We start from the raw sequence: 15,371 nt of genomic DNA, 5'->3' as shown, positions 1-15,371 counted from the left end.
ATTTGGAAATCAAGACCTGTGTGAAAGAACTCAGGGAGAAAAAATGACTACAGCCGGATCTATACTGCTATATAATGCAGTTTGGAACCACATTTTATGGCTAGTGTAGACCCATATACAATAATGCAGAGGTGATATGATACCTATCTTTAAATATGCAAAAGGTATTTGCTGATGGAGCAAGCTTGTTTTCTAAATGTAGGGCCCAAAGAAAGTTTTGAAATCACAAAAAAGAAGTTCCAACTAAATATTAAAAGATAAGAGATGTACAACAATTCAATAAACCCTATCAAAAGCTATGGGCTCTCCTTTGCTGGAGGTTTTTAAAAAATGGCTTAATGACCATGATTCTTCCAACCTTATGGCAACTCTATGTTGATATCTTGTGAATGTGTAAATCCCCTATGGAATGATATTGCCTTCATCTAGTTCAAAGTTGTGGAAGTTGAGTATTTGGTTGCACATTTGAGGATGAATTAGTCTCTGTAAAATGGAAAGACTAGACCTCACCAGACAAGCAGAGGGAAAGCATGGGACAACGGAGGGAATGGTCTTACTCTGTTCTCTCCTGACCAGGTCGGTCTGTTGCCATTCCACATCCTTTCCCCCTTCAGGCCTGTCTTTCCCTTGCCGTTGTCTGCTTTCTGCCATTAGGAGCTGGGTAACACCCGACTCTTCCAAAGGCACTCAGGACCCCATTTCTCCAGGCTGCTATAACGGAGCCCCACGGAATTATGCCAAAAGTTGCCCTGCATCTCACGATGGATTCCATGGGACTCTGTTTCAGCAGTGTAGAGAATAAACTCCCCCCCCCCCGCAGCTGGGGGAGGGAAGTGGCTTTGGCCCCTCCCAACGAAAGAGGGAGTTCTTGAAGGGGGCGGGGCTTCTAGGAAGCTGCCCGCCTCTTGGTTCACTCACTTTTGGAGCTTCGATCCACCCGCCCGCCGCTAACAGTATAGCAGTAGTGTGGTCGTTTAGATGGGCCAGGTAGGAATTTTTTCCCTCCCATGTTCTGGGAGGGTTTTTCACCTACCCTATACTGTATGGAGTGGTAAATTGGGAGGTGTGGTCATTTAATTAGGTGGTCAGCGGAATGCTTAGGGGAATCTCTTATTTTGGTGTGCACCACAAGGCACCTCTGTTTTGGTGTTGGCCAGAGGCGTGAATCCTCGCTTAGGGTTTGTACAGCCCCGGCGAGGGTGAACGATGATGGCCTTGGAATGGGAGACTTTGACCTCATTTGTTTCGGAGGCAAAACTCTCCACCACATTCCCCTTCAGGTCATCCAGGTTTAGATATGCTTGGGACCTGGTGTTTCGCCCTAAATTCAGTCTTAATGGATGGTCGGGTATGACCACTGATATTGGCTTATGCCTTACCAAATTCTTAGATGGCTAAGGATTTTTGGCCCTAGTTCCAAATTAAAAGTTAAATAGGTAACTATCAATAAAGTTGCCCAGTTTTAAACCCAAGCTTACTTGTCTTGTCTCGTTATTTCGGGGGGTTGGAGGGCAAATGGAAAGAAGTTGCAGAGAAGACTGCGTCTGATGTCCCATATTACAGAATCGATGCTTAACTCCATATGTGGAAATTTGCACTATACCATGCTAATATATAATCTCATACTATGGTTACTTTGCTTCTTTTCTTTCTTATATTTTGGATCATTCACTATTTTGCTTTTAAACAATTTATACTTGCAACTTTGTATAACCTTTTAAGAAAATAGCATTTTCTAAATTACATCCATGCAGTACTTTGTGCCTGGCTTGAAGAAGCAAAATGAAAAAATTGTATATATGAGGGTTAAGCCAAACCACTTCTTGAATCCAGTATACCTAGAACTCCTCAAAAGAATTACTTGCCCCTCCTCCCAACCCATTACTAAGATCAGCAGCATACGTTGTCTGATCCTATACATTTGATAATGAATTAGCTTTCATAAAGCTTGTTCATTTATAAATGAAATTGCTTCTTTGGAACTCCTTTTGGAAAGATCAAGTTTAGATGCATTACTAATTACTCATTTGAGTTAATCTCATGAAGTAAAGAAAGGCAATTGCTTCCTTTTTAATACTAATACACACATACACTTTCTTATCTGTATCTGAGCTAGGGTAATTCCCAAGAAAAGGGACACCAAGGATTGCAATAACCACAGGATCATTCCATTAATTACTATGCAAGCAAAGGAATACAGTAGAGTCTCACTTATCCAACATAAACAGGCCAGCAGAACGTTGGATAAGTGAATATGTTGGATAATAAGGAGGAATTAAGGAAAAGCCTATTAAAAATCAAATTAGGTTATGATTTTACAAATTAAGCACCAAAACATCATGTTATACAACAAATTTGACAGAAAAAGTAGTTCAATACGCAGTAATGCTATGTAGTAATTACTGTATTTACGAATTTAGCACCAAAATATCACGATGTTTTGAGAACATTGACTACAAAAAAGCGTTGGATAATCCAGAACGTTGGCTAAATGAGTGTTGGATAAGTGAGACTCTACTGTACTTAAAATCCTACAATGAAGACTTTTATGAAATATGGAATAAAATATGCCAGATGTTCAAGCTGGGTCCAGGAAGTGGCATGAGGAATCATATTGCAAAGATACATTAGATAATGGAGTACACAATTTGGGAGAGAATGGTCCATGGATGATGAGATTTGCAGTATCTTCACCTGCTTTGGCTCCCAATTCCATGGACCACTGTGACTCCCACAAATGATGGACCTGGATCATACTTATCACAGAGACCTTGCATGATGAACTTTACACCAGTTTGGGGCAGGATGGACCATGAACAATGGGATTTGCAGTACCTTCACCCATTTCCACAGGCCACTGCAACCTCCACGAATGATGGACCTGGACCAAACTTGAGACTCAGACCTTACTTTACATCCCAGTGAGGTTTGGGAGAGGGTGGACCATGGACGATGGAATTTGTAGTACTTTCACCAGCCACCAGCCATGGATCTGCAGCAATTTCTAATGCGTCCACTCATAATATCCAAAAACAAAGCATGCCTTTTTCAAATAACATGGGCATCACCAGGTACCCAAGCTAATATATAACAGAATACACTACATAAACAATTCTCAATTATAATAATATAGAAACATTTAGTTTTATATATATATATACAGTAGAGTCTCACTTATCCAAGCCTCGCTTATCCAAGCCTCTGGATTATCCAAGCCATTTTTGTAGTCAATGTTTTCAATATATTGTGATATTTTGGTGCTAAATTTGTAAATACAGTAATTACAACATAACATTACTGCGTATTGAACTACTTTTTCTGTCAAATTTGTTGTCTAAAATGATGTTTTGGTGCTTAATTTGTAAAATCATAACCTAATTTGATGTTTAATAGGCTTTACCTTAATCCCTCCTTATTATCCAAGATATTCGCTTATCCAAGCTTCTGCTGGCCCGTTTAGCTTGGATAAGTGAGACTCTACTGTGTGTGTGTGTGTGTGTGTGTGTGTGTGTGTGTGTGTGTGTGTGTGTGCGTGTGTATGTATGTGTGTGTATATATATATATATATATATATATATATATATATATATATATATCTCACATAACCATTTTGGAGGGCCCCATGAGAAGCTTTTGCTTCAAAAAGGGCTATGTAACTGAAAATATTTGAGAACCCCTGGCCTATAATAATGAGTTGAAAAAGGCGAAAGAGAGGGATCAACCCAGCTCTTACAGGAGGAAATTCCACAGTCTGGAACCAGCCACCAGAAAGGTTCTCTCTTGTGTTCTCTGATGGTGATGCAACTGTGTGAAAGCCCTTTCTTGAGTATCTTAATACTTAGAGGTTATCCCAGTAAAATAATCCAGCTTCAGTTGTGCCCTGAAGCAGCTCTGGATTCACCCCATTACCACCACATCTACCCATAATATACCATACTGAAATTCTATGGATAGCTACACATTTTCCCTACTCAAATTGAGAACAGCACCACTTATTTCATCAGAAACCTTTGACTACTGTACCAGTTCTTATTATTGACACTCTGTACTTTGCCCAATAGATCAATTTCCATTGGAGGATATTGTGACCAGGTGCATGAATAGAGGATCTCAGAGAGGGAGGATGGAGGAAAGAAAAAAAAAAAGATGAAGAATGAAAGACAAGAAAAAGCAGAGGAGAGAATCCCTCCTCTTCTCCTTGACTTCAGACAAAGTGGCTTCTTCATACCTTCCTCCCACTGCACAGGGAGAAGAAAACCAGCCTCTGTTGGGCAGCCACCCTTTGCTCCTGCATTGTGTCTTGTCTTCCCACTGCTTTATCAGCTAGGCATCTCCTATATACAAAATCACTTGTTCTGAGATCAGAATGAAACATTCAGCCATGTAATATACAATGAGGTGACCTCCTTACCATTAATTGCATGCCCAGGTGCATTGTTCTGGCCTCAGAACAAGTGGTTTGCTGGCCGTGCTCTGCTAAGAGCTGCTTGGCTGGGAAAGTGATGACAGTCCTGGGGAGAAAGAAACATCTTTCCCTTTTCAGTGGTGAGGTGCCACATGCCTGAGGATAACAGAAGTCATTCCCAGCCTATCTGGAGGCACTACTGGGGAAGGATAAACTCCACTCCAACTTTAGCAAATAACCACGGAGAAGAGAAAGCACAACATTATGCTATTTTATATAAGAGACAAAATTTAATTGGACTTGAGGTTTCACAGATTTTGGTACCCACAGGGGATTTGGAACCACATTAAAATGGATACAAAGACTCCACTTTATATCTAAAATGGGACTTTCCCCTCTGGATACATAGTTTCTGGATAAATTCTTAAAATACTAAATGGGAAATGACTATATTTAACTAGGAAACACCATTTGTCTCATTGCATAAGGGAGGACTATGATGTGTGATCTGAGGCCATTTCATTTTAGTACAAATTATGGCAGAATGATTCTACTGAACTGCCATAGCAGCATCCTATACTAGAAATTTGAGAACTGAAGAGAAATTTCATTTGGGGGCAGAAGTCTTTTTTGAGGGGGCAAAGCTTTTTTTCTTCACAAGTAATTGCACTCATGGAAATTCTTTTCTATAGTAATAATTTACAGGATCTCCACACACCATTTAAAATGAAGAAAAAAATACTTTCTTCTAGAAGCAAAAATTGCCTCCATTATTTTTTGTTTTTAAAAAATGGGCAGATACTTCTAGCAATCCATGCAACTGCCCGAAGTTTCTAAAGGCATATTATAAATCTTCAGATCCACTGAAAGAGGGGATCATTTTAAAGAAAAGGTTGCCTCTAAATATAGGACACATGGCCTTACTAAAGGAGAGAGATGGGTAGTGACATGGGAGATAGGAAGGAATTTTCATCTTCCTGTACAGGCTGCACCAGCACATTTGGATCCATCCAAAGTGTTATGATATCACTTCACAAGAGGGTGAGGGTGGAGATCTGGATCTGTGCAAACTAAATGATTTAATTTGTGGGGGTTTTTTGTGGCATCTGAAAATTGTATCTCCCCAAATATGTGGACTTTAGGCCATAGTGTAGGGGAGAAAGATAAGATCAGGAGAAATTAACTTTATTAGTTCAGTATACTTGAGGTTTACTTAACTAAGTAGCTGCCACAGTCATATATCCCAGATAGTGGCTTATTCAATCATTATTTGCTTTGACATATCACCTTTGGCCTCTGCAGTAATTATTATTTTGTTTACTTGATTTCTTTTTGCAACATCTCTGTATGAAGGCAATCTGAAATAAGACATTTTCAGAGACAGAGAGCCTTACAAAAATGGCAAGCAGAGTTCTGGAGAGATAAAGAAAGCTGTTGGAAATGATAACTTGAATGGAAGTGGCCATTTACGCAAAACACCTTTCCATTAAAAACCAATTAAAAGGAAGCTGTTTACCATGTGGTGCTATTCAAATCTACTACCCTGTTTTCCCGAAAATAAGACATCCCCGGAAAATAAGACCTAGTAGAGGTTTTGCTGAATTGCTAAATATAAGACCTCCCCCGAAAGTAAGACCTAGCAAAGTCTTTGTTTGGAAGCATGCCCGCCCAACAGAACACAAGAGCATGCAGGATTGGTAAATGTACATATCATAGAGTCTTGTATATGGAAATAATGGTAATAACAAGAAATTCTTGATAGGATTCACAGTTTGGTTATGCTGGTTTGTGATGAAACTACTGTACAATATATAATGTTCATTTTTTGTTCAACAAAAAATGTGAATTCTTCTTCATGGAAAAATAAGACATCCCCTGAAAATAAGACCTAGCACATCTTTGGTAGCAAAAATTAATATAAGACACTGTCTTATTTTCGGGGAAACACGGTAAGAAGTAAGGGTCACTGAATTTATGTTAAAGTGAGTGGGTATAAGATTGTAGCCTATTATTCAATGAATCATTTTCTGACAAAGTTCAAGCTATATAAGCTACTATCCAAAAATATTAAATGAAATAAAGACATTATGTGTATTTCCACATTTTAATATGCCACATTTAACCTAGTTTGATGTGCTTCGCTCAAATAGCGATGTCATTATCCAAATCTAGAGTTTGTTGAATGTTGCAGTGTGTGTGCAGAATTACAATTGTTTCTCTGTATTTATGAATGGATGAATTTTGGTGAACGTATACATAATCCTATTATTTTCACTTTCATCTTGTCACTTTCAGGTCACCAATTAATTATAGGATTGGAATGCCAAAATAATTCTGTAATTAAAACTGGATGTTGGTGTTTGCTTCATATCCTGTGTTATTGCTGGAAGAATATAACTGTTTTGGACTGATCTTAAATCAAGAATGTAATACTTTCAACAGTGCAAATAAGGCTTTAATTAAGAATTCATTAAATTAATTTTAAATTAAATGTAAAGACATGGAGTACTTGTACTTTGATTTCATTGAAGTGTCAGCGGCAACAAGATGGATGAATATATAATTAGAGATTTCTGTAACTGTCCTAGAATAAAATATACCAAACCCAGTTACCATTATCTAGGTCATGGAATTCCAAATGAAATTATTCAAATTATTCCCGGAAATGGTAACTGAAGTTTTTATTCAAGATGTAAAGCAACAAAATGCTTTCAGCTCTAGTGCATACCTTAAGATCCAAGTTCTCAACATGCTCAAATAAATTAAATTTTAGTCCCAACACATTCTAAACTGAAAACCAGCCATGGGAAATGACTGTTTTTCAGGAAGAAAGGAAACACATTGTCTTTTGCCTTGTGCTATTTTGTTTCCTTTCAAAATTCAGATTCTTGCCCCTAGCAGTTTGTTTCTCTCATGGCAGAAAAGATCCAGGCATTTAGGAAAATTGGCTGGGATGATTTTGAGTGGTAAGTGGTAAGAGGACAAGAGCTTCTGGTGGCTTCCTTTTGCTTCGAAAAGGCAAGTCGAAGTAATATTGTCCACAACAGCATGGCATGCATACTTGGGCTTCAGAGTATCCATATCATGAAGAGCCAAGCAAGATGGTGGCTTGCCACCTTATCCTTCCATAAATTCTATGGGGATAAGCCACTACTGATGGAATATTACCAGCCCTGTGGATAGCTTTGGATGAATAACAATCACCCTGGCTAGGAGGGGGCAGTGCCTTTCACAAGGTTCTGTTTCTGTTTCTGATACTTTGCTAAGACATTAGTTTTGACATATGCCTTGGTGGCAAGGAGGTTAATTAGAAGCCAAGAAAGAAGAACCATCCCAGTTTTGTTGCTGTGAAACTCACAGAAAAACAGTGCCAATTGCTGATTTTAACAAAAAGACAATATTGGGTTGCTGTGAGTTTTCCAGGCTGTATGGCCATGTTCCAGTAGCATTCTCTCCCAATGTTTCACCAGCATATGTGGCTGGCATCTCCACAGACCTCTGATGATGCCAGCCACAGAAGCAGGCAAAATGCCAGGAGAGAATGCTACTGGAGCATGGCCATGCAACCAGGACTTACAGCAACCCAGAGATTCAGGCCATGAAAGTCTTCAACAGAGATAATATTTTTTTTCTGATGAAATTCACTTCTGACATTAGTCTTCCATTTGGATCTTCTTCTATGTATCAAGGATGTGCATAAATTAAATTTATTGAGTGGAGCTAAATGGAATGCAACGAGCAGTAACTATGGACAACAACCATAAAAAGGAAGCTTCTCTACAGAGCTGTTCAAACAGCAGTACTTTACACTTTTAGAAATGTGATTAAAAGCTAATAAACCTTGTGAGCTGGTACCAATTGTAACAGCTTAAACGATCAATACAAGGTTTGGCTTATATTATGTTAATATAAAAAACAAAAGAAAGTAAATTTCCTAGGATGAAGACAAACAAATAATAAATATTTGAACTCCTGGAAGCACAACCCCTCCCCTCATCAGGTAACCTAACAACTTGGTAACTTAGGAAGTAGTAATTTATAAACAACTGAAAAAAAGTATACTACTGTTACTGTGTCTTCAGCCACAGTAACAAATCTTCTTATGATGGAATTAACAAGAAGGAAATACTTGAATCAAAATGGAATTAAAACAAATTTGTACTGCAAGCATTATTTGTTTAAGCAAAATCAATGTAAGAAAATTATTGATCGTTCAGATCAACTGGCAACCCTAGTGATTCCAAGGAAAACAAACTGATAGAAGTGATGGAATACTGGTGGTTTATTCAAAGCCAATTGGATTAACACAATATATTGAAAGAATTGAGGTTGATGAAAAAGTATTTGTCAGCTGAAATGAAAGATATAGATAACTCTTGGAAACATCTGATTTAGGAACTAATTAAGCTGATCAACAACAACTCTTTATTGATTAGTCAATTTTGACCATATCAAAACATGTGAAACATATAAAACATACATATTTATCACTGCTGTATCACGATATTTTTCTATCAATTAAAATAAAGATAATATCATGCACCATTTAGCTGAGTTCAAAAAGTAGTTTATTAGCTGTAATGCGGTTAGATAATTTCTGGACTCTGCTCAGTGGTCTTGTGGGGAACCCCTGCTTTAGATGGCAATGTATCTTATTTAATTTATTTCAAGCCCTGTGTATAATCCTAGTTCTTTTGAAAAACTTTTGCTCCTCTTGCTGAGTGAGGTTTTGAACTTCTGTCCCACTTGAGAGAACCACTGTAAGTGACTACAAATAGAAAATAAAACCTCATGAATGAGGAATGAGCTTGAAGAACTGTTACTATCAGAACTGAAGAACTGTCAGAAGACTATAAAATATATTCAGTAGACTGTGAAACCTTAACGCATGTGTTACTCTTACAGGAAGTGTTAAATTAGACCATAAGCTATGTGGTCAACCAATTGCTTTTCTATTAAGTTAGGCAAAGAACATCAGATCATGTGAGACAAAAGCATGTGCTTGCTAATGCATATATATATATATATATATATATATATATATATATATCTCAATTTGTGGGAAAATATAGATGATATCTTACAAGCATTGCATTTATTTTACTACATGTATCTGAAGATGCAGTAAGTTAGAGAAATGCTAGAAATAGCATTCTTTTCTAGTGTGCATTCAGCTGGGGCTTTTAAAGGTCAAGTTAATATTTTATGCCTACAAAAATAAGATGGGGAAATAAATATTTTACAAAGTGAGCTTGAGAAATTGTTCGCATGGAGGCTACATTCAGTGGTTCATTTTCTAATAGTTCTTTGAATTTCTCTCGAAAATGAAAAAGAAACAATGATTAAAACTTTTTTGTGGCAGAAATAGATTAAGAAACCTATTTTGTGGGGCAGGGAATCAAAAGCTCAGTATGTTTCATTTGGTAAATTGGCTTCCCAATTGAGATATTAAAATGTTGGGTCATTTCCTATGTTTGCATGCAGAGGCGGTCCAACAGCCCGGGGAGGGGGCATTTGCCTGTGGTGCAGTCGAGCCCCCGGCGCCTCCTTCTCCTTCTCTCCCCCCCCCCCTTTGCCGGCTACATGCCTGGTTGTAAGGAAAGCCCTTTGTCCAACAGATAATGGTCCTGACCATGCCTTCCGCACAGGGTATGGAAAGAATTCCTGGAATGGCTGTGATTGCACAAGACGTTATCAGAGTTCATTCTGATATGCCTTCTGTTTCATATAGGTCAGTAAAATAAAGCAATAAAATGATTAAAAATAGAGTTTATGTGATGTTTTAGGACAGGTTCATAGGTGGAAATAAAGGAAAAGGGAGAGGGTGGATCTTGTATTGGCTGCATGCAGGAGAAAAAAAGGTAAAGGTAAAGGTTTTCCCCGATGTTAAGTCCAGTCATGTCTGACTCTGGGGGTTGGTGCTCATCTCCATTTCTAAGCCGAAGAGCCGGTGTTGTCCATAGACACCTCCGAGATCATGTGGCCGGCATGAGTGCATGAAGCGCCGTTACCTTCACGCCAGAGCGGTACCTATTGATCTACTCACATTGGCATGTTTTCGAACTGCTAGGTTGGCAGAAGCTGGAGCTAACAGCAGGTGCTCACTCCGCTCCCGGGATTTGAACTTGGGACCTTTCGGTCTGCAAGTTCAGCAGTTCAACGCTTTAACACACTTCGCCACCGGGGTTCCTATTGCATACAGGATAAGAAAGGTTATTTTCTTTATTGGTTTGTTTCCCTTGTACTTGTGCTCACATTCGCAGAAAGAAAACAAAGAAAAGAAAAAAAGTTCACAGTCTGGACATGATCCTGGACTCATCACTGAGTCTGGAGCCCCAAGTTTCAGTGGTGCCCAGGGGAGCTTTTGCACAACTAAAGCTTGTGCGCCAGCTGCGCCTATAACTTGGGAAGTCTGACTTAGCCACGGTAGCCCATGCTCTGGTTACATCCCGGATAGATTACTGCAATGCTCTCTACATGGGGTTGCCTCTGAAGACTGCTCAGAAGTTTCAACTAGCCCAACAAATGACTGCCCAACAAATGATTGTTAACTGGAGCAAGGTACAGGGAGCATACAACTCCTCTGTTACACCAGTTCCACTGGCTGCCAGTCTGCTTCTGGGCACAATTCAAAGTGCTGGCCTTGGCCTATAAAGCCCTAAATAGTTCGGGCCCATCTTATCTGTCTGAACGTATCTCCCCCTATGAGCCCACTTGTAATCTAAGATCATCTGGGGAGGCCCTGCTTTCAACCCCGCCTCCTTTGCAGGTGCGATTGGCGGCGATGAGAGACAGGGCCTTCTCAGTGGTGGCTCCCAGGCTGTGGAACTCCCTCCCCAGTGATATCAGATCTGCACCCTCCCTCATGGTCTTTAGGAAGAAACTAAAAACCTGGTTGTGGGACCAAGCCTTTACTCAACAGCAATAAGAGACATTGAACCATATGTGCAATGAAGAATTGACATTGGACTGGCCTTGGATTCATGTTTTCTGGTTGTATGATTTTAACTTTTTTACTTGTGATGTTTTAATCTGTTTTTACTTGGGAGTTTTTAAATGCCATGGGTTTGACCATTTTAACATTATGTTCATTGTTTGTATATTACGTTGTAAACCGCTTTGGGTTCCCTAGGGGGAGGAAGGTGGTATATAAATGATGTGAATAGACAAACAAGCAAATAAATACATCCAGAGAGCACTGTGAACCCAAACACCTATGGATCTAGACCCAACTTGGCACACATACCTGATATGCCAAAATATGATTACCGGAGGGGTTTGGGGGGAACTGACCTTCCTTTCTGGAAGTTATAGTTCACCTACAACCAGGGAAACTGTGACCTCCACCGATGATGGACCTGGACCAAACTTGGCACACAGAAACCCCATGACTAACTCAACGTACTGGAGGGGTTTGAGGGGACTAACTCACCATAATGGGAGTTGTCATTTACCCTACAGACAAAGAGCACACTGAACCCCACCCATGACGCATCTAGAGCAAACTTGCCCAGCATAACAAACTCTAAATTCTGATGAAGCTTTTTGGGGTTAACCTGGCATGATATCAGTTGTAATTAATCCACAACCTTATGCATTTTGTACAATTAAAAATTGATTTTTTCAAATAACCCGGGCATGCCGGCTACCCAAGCTAGTATAAAATAAATAGGAGCTTTGCTATATCTGTTCATTAAGGATAATTCTATTTGCTAATCCCAGTACTAAAACAATGGTATTTACACAAGTGTTTATTTACCATTCAGCAGTAGTGACTCTAACCAGTCTAGCAATTGCATTCAGGCCTTTGTAATTAATATGTTTTGTGACCTTATCTAGGATTTACACAGGGATGTAAAATGAGATCCTACTACAATGACCAAAAATCATGTTTATTCTGTTCTATGTAGTTTATTATTTGCTAAGAAAATCCTCTCTGAGGCAACAAAATGCAATGAGGATGTGCTACACATAAGACAAAGCTCGTTGTCTAGGACTGTTCAAATATGAATTAATTATAAATAAGGTAATTCAAAATCATATGTGAGCAGAATCTTACCCTCTCCTATTCTGCATGCCAAATATAAAATAGTTTCTCAAGCTATGAAGACCATCTTTCACTAAAATGCAGCAGATGGTTAGGATGAAAACACTTGGACTCTGTAAAATCTTTCAGTGTGACTCAGCCTTTGAATGTTTTACAAGGAACAGAACAGGTTGGATAGGTTTCTTTTAACTTCTGAAATATTATTTAACTAAATGTCTTCTACATGATAATTATTCATTTCAGTTTCTTGTAAATAAGGGTGAAATTAGGGAAATTCACCTGAAGCTATCCCTCGGGATAAATGCAATTGAAGGTCCATTGTAAATTGATGAGCAAGCTAAGCAAATCTCTGTTCTATGACAGCTGTGTACACCTCAGCATTTTTGGTATTCATGAAGTTCAGTATCTGATTACAGTGATTGTTTAAATATACTGTGTGTCACTCAGACATGAGATATTCCATTTCTTTGTCCCATGTGGACTATTGAAAATGGCAATTTCAGAGAGGGACTGCCGGAAAACTTTAACCAGAACAGAATACATTTACTGATCAAATGTATCATGAATCAGTCTGATTGTTAAGGTAATAACTGCATACCCAGGACTAGACACTAACACTATATTTTTAACATACTGACTTGGAAGAAGATTCCAGTGAAGCCATGAACTGTTGGAAGACTGCTGATTGCTTACATATTTAAAGAGATTTTTTATTTCTAGTGTATCAAACAGAATAGGTTTAGAATCCAGAGCCAATTAGTTGCAATTTATTGGAATCTATCATTACAACTATTACAATGCTATGTTATACAAGTATGTTAATAATAATCCAATTGCTTGGTTAAGTATGACTCATGTGTTCTGATCTGTAAAGTATTTTATAACATCACAGCTTCAGAGATCCCAGTGAAACTACTGTAATGCTGGGTGGAAAATCTCATGAGGAGTTGGATGGACAATGATTTAGAAATGACAGAATTCTGCCAGCACTAGTATTAGGAAGCATACTGTTTTGACCCAGTGGATAGAACTTACCAATGATGACTAGTGTGTGCATATGCCTTCAAGTCACCTGTTGATTTATGCCAACCTCATTAAATTCATACAGTTTTCTTAGGTAAAGAATACTCAGAAGTATTTATTTCAGCTTCTTCCTCAGAAATATAGCTTACAGCATCTAGTATTCATTGGCAGTATTCTTAATATTGTACTAACTATGGCTCATCCTGATAAGCAGTTTTTTCCTCCATGGATTTGTCAAATATTCTTTTTAAGCCGTGGCCATTTTCTGAAAGAATGCTTCACCATCCAGCTTCAGTGATTGTGATGGATTCTAGCAGTATGAGGAAAACAGAAGAAAAACTTAGTTTAACATACTTTCTTCACTTTCTGTCTAACTTTACAAAGTAATATTGAATTTGCTACTCTCCCTCCATCAAATGGGAGACTGGAAACCCATGACTAGTTCAGTGGTTCTCAACCTGGGGTCCCCAGATGTTTTTGGTCTACAATTCCCAGAAATCCCAGTCAGTTTACCAGCTGTTAGGATTTCTGGGAGTTGAAGGCCAAAAATATCTGGGGAACCCAGGTTGAGAATCACTGGGCTAGTTAAACAAAAAACATAGAGCCCTTTTCATTTGCTACTTTCATGAAGGAGCTACACACAATTAAACGAGAGTAGGACTGCTCCCAACATCATGCCAGAGGACTTATTTACACAGGTCAAATAGCCCACTATTTGGGCACAGTGTGGACAACACAACTGGGTTCAACATGGACTGATTCACTGTCCACATGGGCTGCCACCAACACCCCCTTTTCTCTGTGCTCATCAATGAAGAAGAGATTCATTGCCCTCTAATTCTCCCTGGTCACATGTTGATGCTGGCCAGAAGCTATGCATTTGTGACTGGGGTAATAAGTTGATGGTTCAGCCGGGCTAAAATGATCTTGTCCCAGCTCGACCATGTAGACTCCATCCCACCACCATCACCGCAGATTGGGGACAGAGTGTGTGTCTGCCTCTGAGGACACTGGAACAAGTCCAGAGCATTTCTGTCCCATACTGGTCCCACAATCAGCAACCACTGTAGATGATCCCAGAGAGATAAAACACTTTATGCCACTTGCCATCTCAACAATCTCATACCAGGAAGTGAAAAGCTCTGAAGAAAACAGCAGATAGGGCAGCAAAACATAACAAATGAAAATGTCCTTAGGATTATTTCCCCAAAATGTTATTACCTAAAATGTTAGTGAGGAAAACAGGTATTTTGCAACAAATGCACTATATTAGCATAATTAATCTCAGTATGCTAATTACAATATCTCATCATATCCATCCACTAGATACTGCCTTCAACCTTCACATATTGAATAACAGCCAGACAAATCTCAGTGGGTACAGATGGCTCTCTCTTCAAACCTTCACACAATACACTGTGTTTAGGAAGGCACTGATAAAAAATTTGAAATGCTATTAGGACTGGGACAGCTTCCCGCTTCAATCTTAAGGAGATTTTAATATTCACGGAAAACATATGAAGGGGCTTTCTGTTTCCTGCATATATGAATTTGGCTGTAAAATTGGCATAGTACTAAGCCCTGCTTCAAGATGCCTGATACCTGTGAAAGAAAGATGAACACTGACTGTTATCCAGAGTGTGGTAAAGTTACTTTTCTTGATGGTAACACTCAGACTCTTTCAGAATTTGGGAGCTGTAGGTCCAAAACTGGAATTTTTACTTCTGCTGTTGCTCACATACGATAAGGCAGGTGGACAGACTGAGATCTGTTTGTGAGAAACTAATCTGCCTGTTACAGGATTGGAACATTTTTGTCTTGTCTGCATTTATTTCTATTTTGCTCACCTTCATCCAAACTAGTACTAACTTCAATAGCTGCCTCCTTAGACTTAAG

This window comes from Anolis carolinensis, chromosome 5 (genome assembly GCF_035594765.1).
Source record: "Anolis carolinensis isolate JA03-04 chromosome 5, rAnoCar3.1.pri, whole genome shotgun sequence".
Taxonomy (NCBI): domain Eukaryota; kingdom Metazoa; phylum Chordata; class Lepidosauria; order Squamata; family Dactyloidae; genus Anolis; species Anolis carolinensis.
The sequence above is the reverse complement of the archived record's forward strand: the minus strand, read 5'-3'. Positions refer to the sequence as shown.